Here is a 15,590-nt window from a genome sequence, read left to right as displayed (position 1 = left end):
TAGAATTTTAATGAGCGTAAGGCATTTCATTGTGTGTCTGGGATTGTTGTATTTAATCATTTGCTATTTTTTGAACCTCCAGTGGTTTCCAGGTTGTCACTAGGGGCTGATCACTTATCAATGACTCATTTTCTGTGGAAACTTATTTCATGTTTCTGATAACATCATGAGGAAACAATCTGGGATGCAGAAATGCTGTAACAAAGGTCGGGACCTGTCTTGGGCTCTTCAAAAGAGTGTCAACACTGCTGTCTTGTAGATGAACGTCAGGCCTGTTGGGAATGCTGTATGCATGTAGCTGTACTTGCAGAGACATGAGCATGCCCACATTCAGTGTTTTCAGAAATGCCTGTGCACACATGTAACATCTTCTGTGAGTCATTCCTAATATTGGGAGCATCTGGCCTCTGCAACTAGGGAAACAGCCCTTTTTAAAATCTGCTACCCCAGATTGGTGTCAGAGGAGTTCAAGGAGGCTTAAGTGGCTTCTGCTAACCGATGGCTTCTGACTGAGACACCAGACTAAACATAACCTTAGCTTCCCTCTGAAATCAGACCAAGCTGTGAGCTGAAGCCTTCCTCTTCCTTCCCTGGAGTGACCCCAGGCCACTCCTTCCCTTAGGCACAGCTCCACATCTCTTTTCTGGCTCTCCTGGTCCTCAGACACATCACGGGGTGCAAGAGAACATGTGGGATATGAGACTCAACAGTTGAAGGCCTTCTATTTTTATACAAGTTTTCATGTGGGAAAATTAGTTCATATTGAGCAACGCACACACTGTACATGGCATAGAGAGGCGGCTCGGTGAAGACTATTCCATGGAGCATCCTGGGTACCAACTCCCAGGGCAGCAAATCAAATAGAGGCCAGTGACTGAGAAGTCTTTCTTCTGCCCTCAGTAGCCTAGCTCTCTGTATACTGCTGGAGTGGGGTAGGGTCCTGATGCTTGTCCCCAGGCGTTCATTCTGACATTCCAGAACAATGCAGCTTAGCATGCAGAGATCAGGGGTTTCTATAAATCAACGCAGGGATATGCATCATCTTGTTTTTTACTCCCTTGGCTCTAAAATGTGTGCTTAACATTCACACATTGTCCTGTAACATTTCCAATATATGTTATTATGCTATTTTTAAAAGAGAAGCTTTACTAGAACAAAGCCACGGCTCGTCCCCTCCTCTTCCCCTGAGAAGTAAGCTATTAATTCCCATGCTTCCCATGGCCTAGTCGGTTGCTTTGAGGGGATTACTCAGAGGCCAAAACCCATGTCCTCATGTGACCCTTCTGTTTTTTCGTTGCTGTCAGTCTTGGCTGGGGCTGCAGGAGCTATGGGAACAGCAATGGCGGCGGCGGCGGCCATAGGGGCAGCAGCCACGAGTGCAAATGGACCAGCCAAGAAGGCCTTGACCTTGTCGGCAAGTGGGAGTTTCCACGGACGAAACCAGGGCCTGCTGGACCCACTGGTGACAGAGCGAGTCACAGTCATTTGGTAACCGGTCTGCACGCAGACACTGGCAGCGTTCAGACACCCTCCAGGAATCCAGAGCGCAGAGTTTGCTCTGTCAGATGGTGCACTTCTAGGCCGTCTGACCCCTGCTGGATGATCAGCCCAAAGGGGAAGGGGAGATGCTCAGAGTGTGCAGCCATGTGGTGGCTTCCCTGGCTGTCACTCATCTCCAACAGCTCACAGCACTCAGAATTTTGGTGGGGCCCCTGGAGGTTTCAGAGGTCTGAAAGAAAGAGGTCTTCTTCCACCCCAGACCAACGTTCTGGGCTGGCACAGTGACCTCACACGGGGTGGTGGCACCAGCATGGGCAGCAGCCCACACCTTACTGTCCAACAGCATGTCCCTGATTTCAGTGAGGTCCTTATTGGTGAACACAAAGCCCACATTCCCCCAGCTACGAGGCAGCAGTTTCTCCAGAGCTGGGAAGCTTACAGACGCCCCCGGGAGCCTTGCACATCTGACCTTCTCCCTCCCACTACCCAGGGACATGCTGACCTGCTGACCTGCTTGGAGCCCACAGTGTCTGTTCCTCCATGAAGCATTTTGGATAATCATCTAAAAGTTACTAAGGAAGTAGGAGGATTTCCAAGTCACCCTATTTTCCCTGGGCAAGATGGTGGTGTTGGGGTTTAAAGATGATGTCACCAGAATGAAGATGCCTGGCAAGAGATCTTTATTTTCTCTATGGCAGTTTTTCTTGCCTAATGGTAGATGTGAGTAATTGCAGTAGTGCCTGTAGGACCCTCAATGCCTGACCATACCTGTTCCTCTGTGCCTGTGAGTTCCACATCTGAGGACTTAATCAAGATCAAGAAATTCAGGGAGGAGAGCCATCTGGGCTGGGCATAGGACTTTTCTAATCATTGTCTCCCAGACAATGCAGTCTGAAGTGCTCTCACAGCATTTGCATCGCAGTAGATATCCTAAGTAATCCAGAGATGACTCCAAGTCTACAGGTCGGAGCACACAGCTTTCTGCAAACACTGTACCATTTTATATAATGGACCTGCGTCCTCCAATCTGGGCATCTGCTGGGGATCCTGGAGCCTGTCCCCATGTGGCAAATGTACATGCTCCTTGGTCTTTGTGTCAGAGTTTGTTGACCCATGCATTCCACAGTTGGGATTTCTGGTTTGAAGGTGTCCCCAACAATTCCTTTAGTTCCTCCCAATACCTTTCTCTGATACAGTTGCTCAGAATTTTCCTGTGGTGTACTCAAGATAGAGAGATTCACAAGTCCAAGGCAATCAAGCCTGTTTATAGACTCTGTGTCTATGGGTTCTTGATGCTCCACGTCGTCCTAATGCCCATGTGTGGCGGACATGAATAGTTTTGTGAAGTTTTAACTGAGAAATAGAATCTCCCTTTCACTTAGTCTCTACTAAGTAATGACAGTGAACACTGAATGATTTGTGCATTTGTGGGTTGGATATTTTGTGGGGTGGGGTGGAGTGGGGGGAAGATTCTTGCTGTTTCTTCTCCTGCAGGTTTCTTGTTACTTTTGTGGAGTATTCATTTGGATATTTGTCCTGTGAACATTTGCCAGAGTTCAAGTGGAGTCATGTATGTAAAAACGCTAATTAAAAAAATACCCAAAGAAACAATCTCAGGAAGCTGGGATCTTTCATAGATACACCTGGTAGTAGGAACAATGATGAGTCACAAGGCCAGAGACCTGCAGAGACCATCACAGCCTGACAGAGAAAATGCTTCTGCAAGGTCAGATGCCCAAGAGCTGCCTGTCTGGGGCGGGGGGAACATGCTGGCATCACCTGTAAGTGACACATGCAGCTGGAAGCGACTGCTTTATGTGACCCTTTATGAGTCCCCTTTACAAACCATTGTTTTCCATTGCTCGGTGCCTATGTCCTCCTAAATGTGTCTTCCACGTCAGTTCAGTCTTTGGAGACTCTCTATTTATTATTTAGGTTGGCAGCTTTCTATGCCTGATTTGTAGGACTCCTTTTCAACATCCTGTTCACCAGCGTTCTGTAAGAACCTCCCCCACCTTTGACCACTCGCTACACTTTGTCATTGATCATTTTCACTTAGCCATTTGAGATTTTAATCAAATCAACTCTTTCCCCTGTAGTTTGGGCCTTTTAAATTTTTCAAATCGAAAATAGATTTTTTTCATACAATATGTTCTGATTACAGTTTCCCTTCTCCAACTCCTCCCACTTTTTTCATTCTTAAAACATCTTTTCCATTTAAGAATATGAAATGCCTCATGAATTTACATGCCATTCTTGCACAGAGTCCACGCTCGTCTTCTCTGTTTCGGTCCAGTTTTAGTGTATGTGCTGCTGTGTCTTATTCAGAAAAATACTTTCTTATCTGGACATTAAAGTGGATTTAACTCTAATTTCTTCAGGTCATTCTCTGCTGAGTTCTGGTGACATCATGTTTATTCCTTGTGCAGTTATATAAGGCAAATCTCTATCTCTCTACTGAGGTTGGGAACTGAGGGAGTCAGTGAGTCCTAGAGGTTCACAGCTGAGAATAACAAAATGGGGAGAGATTCATGTCTACAGTAGAGATCTGTGTTCACAGTAAAGAGGATCCATGTCATAGCAGAGATCATGTCATAGCAGAGATCCATGTCACAGTAGAGATCCATGTCACGGTAGAGATCATGTCACAGTAGAGATCCATGTCACGGTAGAGATCATGTCACAGTAGACATTTGTCCATGGTAGAGATCCATGTCCACAGCAGAGATCCGTGTCCACAGCAGCCCAGAACTTGCCTGAAGTCCTTCCGTAGTCACACGTCTACTTCCTTTCTTCTGGACAGATTGAACAGGAATGCTCAGTTCATGTCCATTCTCCAGCAGAGGGCAGCTCATGCCAGAGAAGGAAGTGGATTCTGGTAATTTGCTAGAGTCAGAGTATGACTTCTGACCTGTGCCTTCATGGGGCATTTGGTTAGGCCGGGAACCTCTCTGGGTTCTTGGCATCCCATCACCAGGGTACCGGGTCATACCAGCTTCCTGCCCAGGTGGCTTTGGGCCCTGGCAGGTGAAGGCTTCTCTAGCAGGCAGTGTGCTTGCTCCCTGTTAGCTCAAGGCAGAGCTGCAAAGGGGTGCCTCTAACAAGGCCTTTGTTGTTTTGTTTTGCTTTTCTTAGGAATTGAGGTCTGCCTGTTATCCCGGTGTTCCTGGCATAGAAAGTTCCTGAGAGAGATTTGCTTGACTTCTGCATGTCAGGACCCTAGAAGACAAACTGGGGCTCAGAAAACCTCTCTGGGGTCACTTGGATGATTCTTTCTCTGCTTTTGACTATTTGGTCTTTTTAACTGGCCTATTGTGAGACGGCGGCTAAGCCTAACTTATTAGGAATGTCATAGCCCAGGCTTTTACCCCAACAACTCTGGTAACAATTGTCCCAGGGGGAAAAAGCACATTTGGGATGTCATCTACACACAACAAGTTGACCTCAGGTAGGTTGAATGGTTGGAATAGCAGCCAGAGTCACTTTATTGCAAAGAACACCCACCCCCAGTCACTACTGGCTGCCTTTTGTTTTTATTTAGTGAACATAAATGAATGTTTGAACTCGCCAAAAGTCTGAAACTTGTTAAGTCTCTCCCCAATTGGTGCACCTTGGAGGTCTGAGCCATCTGGGTTCCGTTGGATAGTTTGGGCTACTGCATCATATATGATAGGCCTTGTCAATTTGTGAGAAAATTTAGAATTTAGGTTTCTGCTAGTTATCAGGGCATCTGAGTATGACAAGGAAGGCTAAGCATATTTGTCTTAGGGACTTTTCTAAGTAACTGGTTTCTGTTAAACCATTTGGGACATAGAGAAACAAAGGTACCCAGGAGAACTCAACGGTGATTTGTCTAGCCACGGGGAACAGTAAGTGCGCATTTTCTTGGCATCTCCTAGGGAGATTTCTAAGTGACCAATCTTTTGTAGATTTATGGTGATTTATCCGAAAGTACACTTTGCATTAATATAATTACTTTTTGTGTCATTTTGTGTCTAACGCAGCATGGGGACAAAGTTAATCTGTCCTTGCAGGGGAAAATTCTCCTTATAGGATTTGCAAGATGAGATAGCTCTTGAAAATCCTGTAATGGGATTTTTTTTTCAGGACTATTCTCAATATGCAAGTGGCAAATGTGGGATTGGTATTAAGGCTGTTATACACATAGGATGGTGGTGATGTATTCAGTCCAAGGTCTTTATGTTATAAAAGACACAATCCCTACAGACCTCCAGGACCAGGACACGTTGACTCTGTACAGCAGTAAAAAGGCAATGCTGTTACATCTTACCCAAAAGATGACAGCTAATGCCTTTCACTTAAAGAGTGAGTAAGTTGTTAAAATGCTCAGAGAATATCTAAACTGATCTTTAGGTAGATTTAAAACATCTCTTTTTATCTAAGTATTTTTGTATGGTTTCTGGGCTCTGCTCCATATAAAATACATATATATTTTGTTGATGTTAAGAAGGGCTAATTTTATTACAGGATAGTAAAGATGTGCTAAGATTAATTCTAATTCTTAGTGTATTACTAATAGACAATACATTTTCTTATAAATAATGCTACGAGATTGGATAGATGAATATCTGAGTTGGTGTATGTGTACGTTGTACATTTATGCAGATTGTATGTTTTATTAAGCTGTTTATGTTTTTGACTGATTTTTGCTATGCAGAAAACTGTCCTAGCAAAGTTAGGGTTCACTTTTGTGTTACGTTCTTTCAAATGACCACTTTATAATCAACTATTTTAAGATGATTTTTCTGTATATATGTATGTATGCATATCTATGACCAGCAATTAAGTACAGCTGTATATCTAAACATTACACACATGTAAAAGTTTTCAGAGTGAGGGATTGAAGAAATGGCTCAGATGTTAAGAGCACCGGCTGCTCTTCCAGAGGACCCAGGTTCAGTTCCCAGCACCCATACAGTGCCTCACAACCATCTGTAACTCCAGTCCCAGGATAGCCAGGACTATACAGAGAAACTGTCTCGAAAAACCAAAACCAAAACAAACAAAATAAAAACCCCGAAACCAAAAACCAACCAGCCAAACAAAAAACAGATAAAAGGTATATTCTTAATACATGTACAGTGACCACTAAGCACCCCTGTTTGTACAGTACACATTATATCTGGATTTTGTTTGTGTAAAATGGCCAGTGAAATTATACTGCCACTTCAAGTCACTGTCCTTCAGATAAAAAAAAATAATACACTGACATTTAGATAGTTCTGCTAGTTAAGACCTGACTGAAAGGTCTCAGATGTGGGGCTCAAGGGGAAACTGAGGCAGATTGTTGCAGGTAAGAAGCCTATTAGAAGAGCTAATAATGCTGTGGACAGACAACCGTATAGACAGCAGCAGGGCAAGGGACTCTGAGAAGAGTTCCGGTCTCAGAATCAGAAATTGACAGCACGGTGGGAGTTTGCAGCGTGGTGGAGGAAGAGGGGGCCACTTTACAGTGGAGCCTGCAGCCAGGGTCTCTCTCTCCACAGTGGAGCCTGCAGCCAGGGTCTCTGATCCCTAGGCAGGCTGGCGGGTGGTTGGGGGCATGACGGATGGCCCCTGAAGTCTACCGGGTAGAGATCCACAGTGTCTCAACCGTGGGTGTCTGTGAGAGCAATGACTGCTGCAGGTTCTGCGGCCTCAGCTGCAATCTGCTCTCCTCTCATATCACACCTGGACACTGACTGCCAGGACTGAAATAATACTTTGCCATTGTGTGTGTGGTATGCACCTGGGCGTCAGAAACCAAGATTGCCACTGGTGCTGTTTCCCTCAAATTGAAAAGAATCTAAAGATTTGAATTTGTCAGTGCTGTGGTTCCATTATCTTATTTGGCCCAAGACTGGAAATCTTGCTCCAAATGTAAAACCTGAACATAACTGTGTAAAGAACGTTTGTGTGGTTCTGCGGAGTGATGTTAGCTGTTGCTGGTTCTTTTGTGTGTAAATACCGTCATGTCCTCCATGGAGTACACAATCCTTCCAAAACTTAGGAGATGCTTTCCTCCAAGCTAAAACTGTTAGTGTGATAAGCTCCCCCCACATCTTCCTGATCCCACTATATGATTCTCTTTGATTGGCGAAACACTTTCTTACACCTAGCTGTTCCTCCTGATAGTTAAAAAAGTGTTGGACATTGCTCAGCCAAGCGTCAGGAGGCCTTGCCCGTCAGGAGTTGCAGTCTATCATGGCCTGGCAGCTTTCTCCAAGTAACATGAAGGACCCCGTCCCCAGTGATGCTTCCTGATCTCTACCTGCCCTTATTTGGAGGATGTCTCTAGGCTCAGATGCCTGACTTATCTCAAGGATGACTCTTGACACAGTTCCTTGCAAATACTCTTCCCCATGGACCACATGGTAATTAACTAACATGCTCTAGCTATTTTCATAAGACCGTGCTCCCACTAAACCAGCTTTGTGGTAAGAGTGTGCCACTTAATGCAAATTAGGGTTTGTTCCCAGGCTTCCCACTCCCAGGTATTTCCTATACTCTGGACTAAAGTTGAGTTGTCTCACGGATGGGTTCTCTCAGTTGTATCCATACTGTCGGACCATGTTCCCACTTCTGCTCCCTCCTGGCAGCTGAGGAGTGCATCTGTAAACAAGTATTTAACTATCAAACTTGTTTTCTGTAAGTATTTGCTCTAGCTGGCTGTGCTCTTGTAAACTTCTGATCTGTTGCCAGCTAACATTCTGCAGAAACACAACGCCTACGAAAAGATTCTAGGACATCACCCACAGGACGGAAGTCATTAAATTTAAGAAAAGAATCCAGGTGGACTTGGCCTAAAAGGTACTTCTTTGGTGCCTGTTAGTTTCTCAAATTTGACCACAAAGTCTTCCATTGACAATTAACTCCTGACATCTCTTGCTTATCAGTCTGCCCTCCTGAAGTAGGAACAGATTGTGTCAACTGGGGTACATCAAATCTCAGCAACAAAGAACAGTCCACAATCAAGGCACAAGATGGCTAGTCAGTGGACTGTTGTGGTTTGTACAGAAATGGTCCCATAGACTCATGGATTTGAATGCCTGATCTCCAGAGAGTGTCCTATCAGGAGGTGTGACCTTGTTGGAGAAAGTGTGTCACTGGTGGTGGGTTTTGGGGTTTCAGAAGCTCTTCCTGCTACCCACAGATCTAGATCTAGAGCTCTCAATTACCTATCCAGAACTATGTCTGCCTGCACAGTGCCATGCTCCCACCCTAATGATAATGGATTCAGCCTCTAAAACTGTAAGCGGACCCCAATTAAATATTTTCTTTTATGAGAGTTTCTGTATAGCCAGGTGGTGGCGGCACATGCCTTTAATCCCAGCACTTAAGAAGCAGATACAAGTGGATCTCTGTGAGTTCCAAGATATCAGGACAACACAGAGAAACCTTGTCTTGAAACCCAACTCCCCCTCAAAAAAAGAGTTCCCACAGTCATGTTGTCACAGTAGTAGGGCACTAAGACAGGTATGTTTAGAGAATATTCAGGGACAAAGGTGGGGGTGGCAGAGTTTCAACAAGTCACTTTGAGAGATAAGACGACTTGACAACAAAGGCCATCTCTGATAGTTAACAGGAGTGCATTTCTTCATTTGGCATCTGACACGCGTTTATTGAGATCCTATTCTGTACCAACCCCCGTACTGGGTTCCCATGGCCATGCCAGAGTCTTGTTTTCGGGAGTCTCCTCTGAAGCAATGGAGAGACATAAACATGGTCGAAACACACAGGTAAGCAAGACCTAGCCAGAGCCAGGAAGCAGGCTGGCAGGGAGAAGAGTTCTGAGAGCATCCAGGGACCAGATACAGAGGAGCCACCATGGAACCCACGGGAGCATCAGACAGAAGACCCCAGGATGGGAGCCTGTTCGGGAGCTTGAACACTGAGGAGAAGCCCCGTGTGTCTGGGTGGAGAGGTTAAGTTGGGTCATGGAAGACCGAATCAGATTCCGAGTGCAATGGGGCAGCAGCTAGAGATCTATGTAGAGTTGGGACACCATGTCACTCTACTCCAAAAGGGACAGCTCTGGTTATAGTGGGGAACAGCAGGGCCAGTCTCCTGTGCAGTCGGGTGGGACTCGGTGTATAGACAGAGAGAGCTTGGCTCTTTTCTGTGGGACTCGGTGTATAGACAAAGAGAGCTTGGCTCTGTTCTGGAAACACCATTGTGTTTATCACTGATGGACACTCTCATTGTTTGGCCTTGGCTGCTATGAAGAAGGCCGCTTTGGAACCTTTGGGTTCAGGTCCTTGTGTGAACAGATGTTTCAGTTCTCCCGGCGCCACTCGAAGAGTGAGTCTCTGGCTAACCTGGCAACTCTATAATTAACGTTTTGAGAAACTTCCAGGCCATTTTTTAAAGACAGCTGCACTTTTTCCATTTCCACAGGCATCCTGAGAGTTCCAAGTGTCTGTGTCCCTGCCAACACTCTCTGTTGCTCAGTGTCTTTGTTCTGGCCACACTGGGGTGCTAAGTGGTATCTCTTTGTGATTTTTATTTTCATTTCCTTACTGCTAATAATGTTAAACACCTCTCCCCCCTGTACTGATTGACCATTTGTCCATTGTGTTTGGGGAAATGCCCATTAAGTCCATTTTTAATTATTTGTCTTTGTTGTTGAATTCCGTGAGTTCTTCCATATTATAAATGCAAGTCCAGTATCAGCTACATAACTTGCAAACATCTTCCATTCTGCTGTAGTTATCATTTAACTTTAGTAAGATTGTCCTTTGAAGCAAAAAGTTTTTTTTTAAGTTTGCGTGTGTGTGTGTGTGTGTGTGTGTGTGTGTGTATGTGTGTGTGTGTACCATGGAGCCCACAATATACCTTATTCCCTTGAAACAGAATCTCTCTCTGAACCTGGTTTTCTCTGTTTTCTGGATAGACAGACACACCTACCAGGGCCAGGGTTACAGGTACATACTACCACACTTGACTCCGTGTGTGTGTGTGTGTGTGTGTGTGTGTGTGTGTGTGTGTGTAAGGATACAGACTTGGGTACTCAAGCTTTTACAGAAAGCATTCTTACTCTGTCAGGCTAGGCCCTGAGTCTGCAGGGCAAGCACTAGAGTCGCCAGGTTCCTGTGCCCCTTTGCAGGCACACGTGGATAGTTATAGATAGGAAAGAAGGGTGTTTACTAACGAGGAGATGCAGAGAGCCTCGTGGTACCCTATAGCTTACCTGTGCCCTGGCTCCAAAAGGCAAAAAGCTTGCAGTGACATGTTGTGGGTCGTTAACACAGTAGCTACTGTTTCAGTTAGGGCTTCCTATTCCTGTAAAGAGACATCATGTCCACACCACCTATTGTAAATTAAAGATTTTGTTGGGTAGCTTGCTTAAAGTTTCAGGGATTCAGTCCATTATCATCATGACGGGGAAGATGGCGGCGTGCAGGCAGACCTGGTGCTGCAGCTGAGAGTGCTACATCCTGTAGGCAACAGGAAGTCGACTGACTCACTGGGCGGTATCCTGAGCATAGAAAATATCAAAGCCCGCCCCCACAGTGACACACTTCCTCCAACAAGGGCTTATCCACCCTAACAAAGCCATGCCTCCTGATAACGCCACTCCCTATGAGATTATGTGGACTGATTACATTCAGACTACCACATTCCACTCCCTGCCCCCCCATAAGCTTGTAATAATATCATAATGCAAAATGCATTTAGCCCAACTTCAGAAGTCTGCATGGTCAATAACAGTCCCAATTTTGTTTCAAAGTTCACAGTCTCTTCTGAGACTTGTGCAGTCTCTTAAGTGCAATCCCCCATAAAATCAAAATCAAAAAGCAGATCAGATACTTCTAGCATGCAATGCGTGGGATATACATTACTATTCCAAAACACAGGGAAGGCAGTACAGTGAGGAGATGCTGAACCAAAGCAAGACATAAAACCAGCTGGGCGAACTTCAAACTTTCCTTCTTCGTGTATGATAAAAACGCTCTTCAGATCTCCAACTCAATTCAGCTTTGACTCAAACGTTTCTTTTTCTTGGGCTGTTTCCATTCCCTGTTAGCAGCTTTCCTCAGGAGGTACTCCACAACTTTGCCATCTCTAACGTCTTGGGTTCTCCAAGGCAATGCAGGCTTCAACTTCATAGCTTCAGGCATGCAATGGCCTCTCTGCTAGGCTTCCATTCAAAGACACCCCTGACGCGGGCCTGGCCTCAGCAGCTTTATTCTATAACTCCTTTCTTCTATCCTTAACTCTAAAGCCAGAACCATGTGGCCAAAGCTGCCAGATTCTGATGCTTTCTGGGGCTGGAACATGGCCCCCTTGCTCAATTATATCTTCACCAGCTTTCTGTCCTTTACTGTTTAAGCTTGGCTGTCCTGATACTTGCTCTGTAGGCCAGGGTGGTGTCAAATTCAGAGACCTACGAGTTTCTGCCTTTCTGGTGCTGGGATTAAAGATCCTCACTTTATTCCATTTCTTAATTCTTTCATCTTCTTGAACACAGAATTTAGTTCTATTCTACTTCCTGGTACTCTTTTCCTCCTCAAAATTTTCATTTTGTAATTTACCCCGCTTAGCTTGTTTCTTTTCATTATAAATCTTCATTAGAGTTAGCACTAAAAACCACACAAGAGAGTCTACACTAGGCTGTTTTGAGAATTCTTCTGCCAACGGAATTAATCTAAAATCCTTCACTTTAGTCTTAGGCAGACTCTTTGAACAAAGGCAAAAGGCAGCCAATTTCTCCACAAAAATATCACAAGAATAATCTCTAGGAAACATTCTGAAATTCTTTACTCTGAAACTTCTTGAATGAGCTCCTGACAGTTCAAATAACTCTTAGCACCTCTGTCTTCCATGCTCCTACTAGTGTGGTCCATTAAGCAGCACTTGAAGCCTTCCAGTGCTTTCCTAACCCAAACTCCCAAAGTCCATGTTACTGCAAACACAAGCATGGCCAGGCCTATCACAGCAACACCCCAGTCCCTGCTGCCAACTCTTCTCTTTGTTAAGGTTTTCTATTGCTGTGAAGGGACACCATGGCAACTCTTACAAAGAAAACATTTACTTGGGGTGGCTCGCTTTCAGTTTCAGAGGTTCAGTCATCATGGTGGGGAGAGTGGTGGCATGCAGACAGACTGAAAGACCTCGGCATCAAAGCGCCGGGCACTGAACCGGACTCTTTGCCCAAGAACTGGGGCCAGACCACTGGATGCAAATGCAAGAGGTGATTTATTGAGTATCCAGGCGCCTGTGGATGCTACTGCAACTCGAGTGCAGAACATACCGGGCTTGCAGGGAGCACAATATTTATAGAGTTTTAATGGTTACATAAGTATCAGCATAACAACAGGCATTTCATTGGCTCATCTTGGGGGCAGGGGTAGTTCCCACAGACTAGGTTTCCTGGTATTACCTCATGAAAGACCCCAGCACGCTTCAGCAATTATTATCCGGGTCCCATGACTGCTATGGTGATCATAGACACAAGTATCTGGGTCCCATGACAGCTCTGGTGATCACAGACATCCTGTTTGACATTCTGTTTGAGGGTGAGGCACCTGGTCTGGGTTTTTCCATTAGGCAATGGCCTGGCATTGTTTTTCTTTTCCTAGGGGCCCTGGGTAGGGGTCTTTCAAGACCTGGTGCTGGAGCTGAGAGTCCTACATTTGCAAGCAGCAGGAATGCAACTGGTTCTCTGGGTTACTGCTGGGCATAGGAGTCTGATGATGGGAATAAGGGGTATGTGATCTTTCCCCTACAGGAACCTTTAAAACCTGCCCCCACAGTGACACAGTGACACACTTCCTCCAACAAGGTCACAGCTCCTAATAGTGCTATCCCTATGAGATTACGGTGGCCAGATACATGCAAACCACCACACCCACTTTTCAAGATTCCTATATTGACTTTTTCTTGAGCATTTTCTTTGGTTTAATGAAGTCCAGGTAAACTACGGGTCACCAGTCTTGTGTCTGGCACTGCCTTTCATATGTTAATCTCTAGAATGTCTTCCTTCACTGCCTTCTATTCTCTTGACTGATTACCCATTGAACCATCTCCACAGCACAAATTTTCTGTAAGTATTGGTGAGAGAATTCAGAGCTTGGTATATGTTCTAGCTCCAGTCCTTGGGCTTTTAAGAAGGAGTCTTACTATGGATCTCATGCTGGCTTTGAACTCTTGATCCTTTTGTCTCCCCATATCCTGAGTCCTAGGATATGGACTATCAGTTCACAGTAAGCTTTAAATTCTGTGGATTATAATTTATTTTTGTTATTGATGCTGGTACCTTCGGTATCTGTCATATGTCAAAAAAGTGTCTAATATCAGATCACAAAGACTTACCCCCATTTTGAAAAGAATATTATGGTTTAAACACTAATTACAGCTGCAGAAAAGGTCCATTAAGGGAGATCAGTTTTTATGGTCAAGAAGGTGAATTCTCTGGGCTGGGTGGAGACCTAACATTCCAAGTCACCCATAACATCACAGAGTTAGTTGGGTTGGTCAATCACCTGATCATGGGGCCACCCCTTGGGAAGGTGGGACCACCACAAGGATCACCTTGCTAAAGAGATAAGTGGAAAATTATCCTTGAATGAGATACTGTACTTGGCTTCACAGGATTCCCACTCCTCTAATACAGTCCTTGCAAGATGCCCTGAAGTTCAGCTGGGTCTGCTGTCTGACTTCCTGTTACCGTGATTCCACTGATGCTGACTTCCTGTTAGATTCCACTGATGTTGATTTCCTATTACCCTGATTCCACTGATGCTCACTTCCTGTTACCCTGATTCCACTGATGCTGACTTCCTGTTACCGTGGTTCCACTGATGCTGACTTCCTGTTACCGTGGTTCCACTGATGGGTCTGTCTGCCTTGACTTTCTGGATCCTGACTCAGAAAGGTGCCATCTTCCATTTTTCCCATCTCTTTCCAACACAGGCCAGAACCTAAGACACTGTGGGCTTTCCTAATTTTTCTCTAAGGCTCCCCACCTACCATATAAATGACATTCATGCCAGCTTAACTCAAACAATGTGATCTTTTCTCCTTTCTCTTTCCTTTATTCTCCTCCAGGGAGCTGCTGAGAGATGTTTTTGGCCCCGCTAGGGGTCTCTTTGTAAAGCTCTGATGAGACCGTCCTCTTTGGCTAAAGTTTGGCTTTCATTGACTTTCAAACTTTTCCTTCCTTCCCATTCTTTAACCAGCAGAGAAAACGAATCTGTTCCTGCACATCCAGATGGTATCTCTTATATTTAGGTCTTTGATAATTTTGGGGCAAGCATTTTTATGTGATATAAGGTAGCATATCCTTTCACCTAGACTTTTTTCACATTCTATGTGAAGATCTACGTGAAAGAATAAAGTTCAGATTCTTTTCTGGGTGGAAAAATGAAGCTCCACTAATATAATCTGTCAAAAATATTATCCTTTCTCTCTCTCTTCCAGGCTCTTGAGACCACGTGATGAGAAACACGGTTAGAAAATGATTCACGATGGAGGCTTCCCTTGATCACCCATATCTCATGAGGCTACACACAGCCTATGTCCTCCCTGTCTCTCCCAATGCCTGAGAAGTGCACAGTTGGCTTGCAGAGAAATGGATCGAAGTTCAGAAGGAAGTCCTTGCTGCCTTGGAGCCTCCTGAAGGAGGCATGGAACAGGAGGCTCTGAAGAGTCCTGCTGTCTCCTGTCCTGGGTATCATTGGCATCATGGAGAAGGAATGTTTCCTCTGCTCACTCAGCCATCAGACAGAACTGGGCCCACAGCAGCTTCAGCATCTCTGCTGTGGTCTCTAAGCAAGCAGAGAAGCATCCAAACCTTTCCTGTAAACCAGAGTCCCCCAGGCTGTGTCTCTCGGGACCTGGAGGAGGGGGTAGGATGAGCTGTAGCTTTGGCACACACTCAGCAGGAAACAGAATAATAATGAATACTTTTAAAATTGAGCCTAATTGCAACATGGGAAATAATGCCGTTGGAAAATGCAAATGTCTAACCCTGCCGTACATTCTCTTCCCTCATCTCCCTTCTCTTCTCTCTGATGCAGCTCTTCACTCCCGGAGCCTCCTGAGCTCCCCTCACTCCACCCAACTGCGTGTACTGATGCTGGACTCAC

The 15,590-nt window shown here is 45.1% G+C and overlaps 2 pseudogenes; both read right to left on the bottom strand.

Annotated features, from left to right (window-relative positions):
- Positions 1-1,248: 1,248 nt before the first annotated feature.
- On the bottom strand, positions 1,249-4,127 carry LOC110342480 (annotated as a pseudogene).
- LOC121143842 lies at positions 3,720-3,836 on the bottom strand (annotated as a pseudogene).
- Positions 4,128-15,590: the final 11,463 nt, after the last annotated feature.

The sequence above is a fragment of the Mesocricetus auratus genome, unplaced genomic scaffold (assembly GCF_017639785.1).
Source record: "Mesocricetus auratus isolate SY011 unplaced genomic scaffold, BCM_Maur_2.0 Super-Scaffold_100013, whole genome shotgun sequence".
Taxonomy (NCBI): Eukaryota; Metazoa; Chordata; class Mammalia; order Rodentia; family Cricetidae; genus Mesocricetus; species Mesocricetus auratus.
The sequence above is the reverse complement of the archived record's forward strand: the minus strand, read 5'-3'. Positions and strand labels throughout refer to the sequence as shown.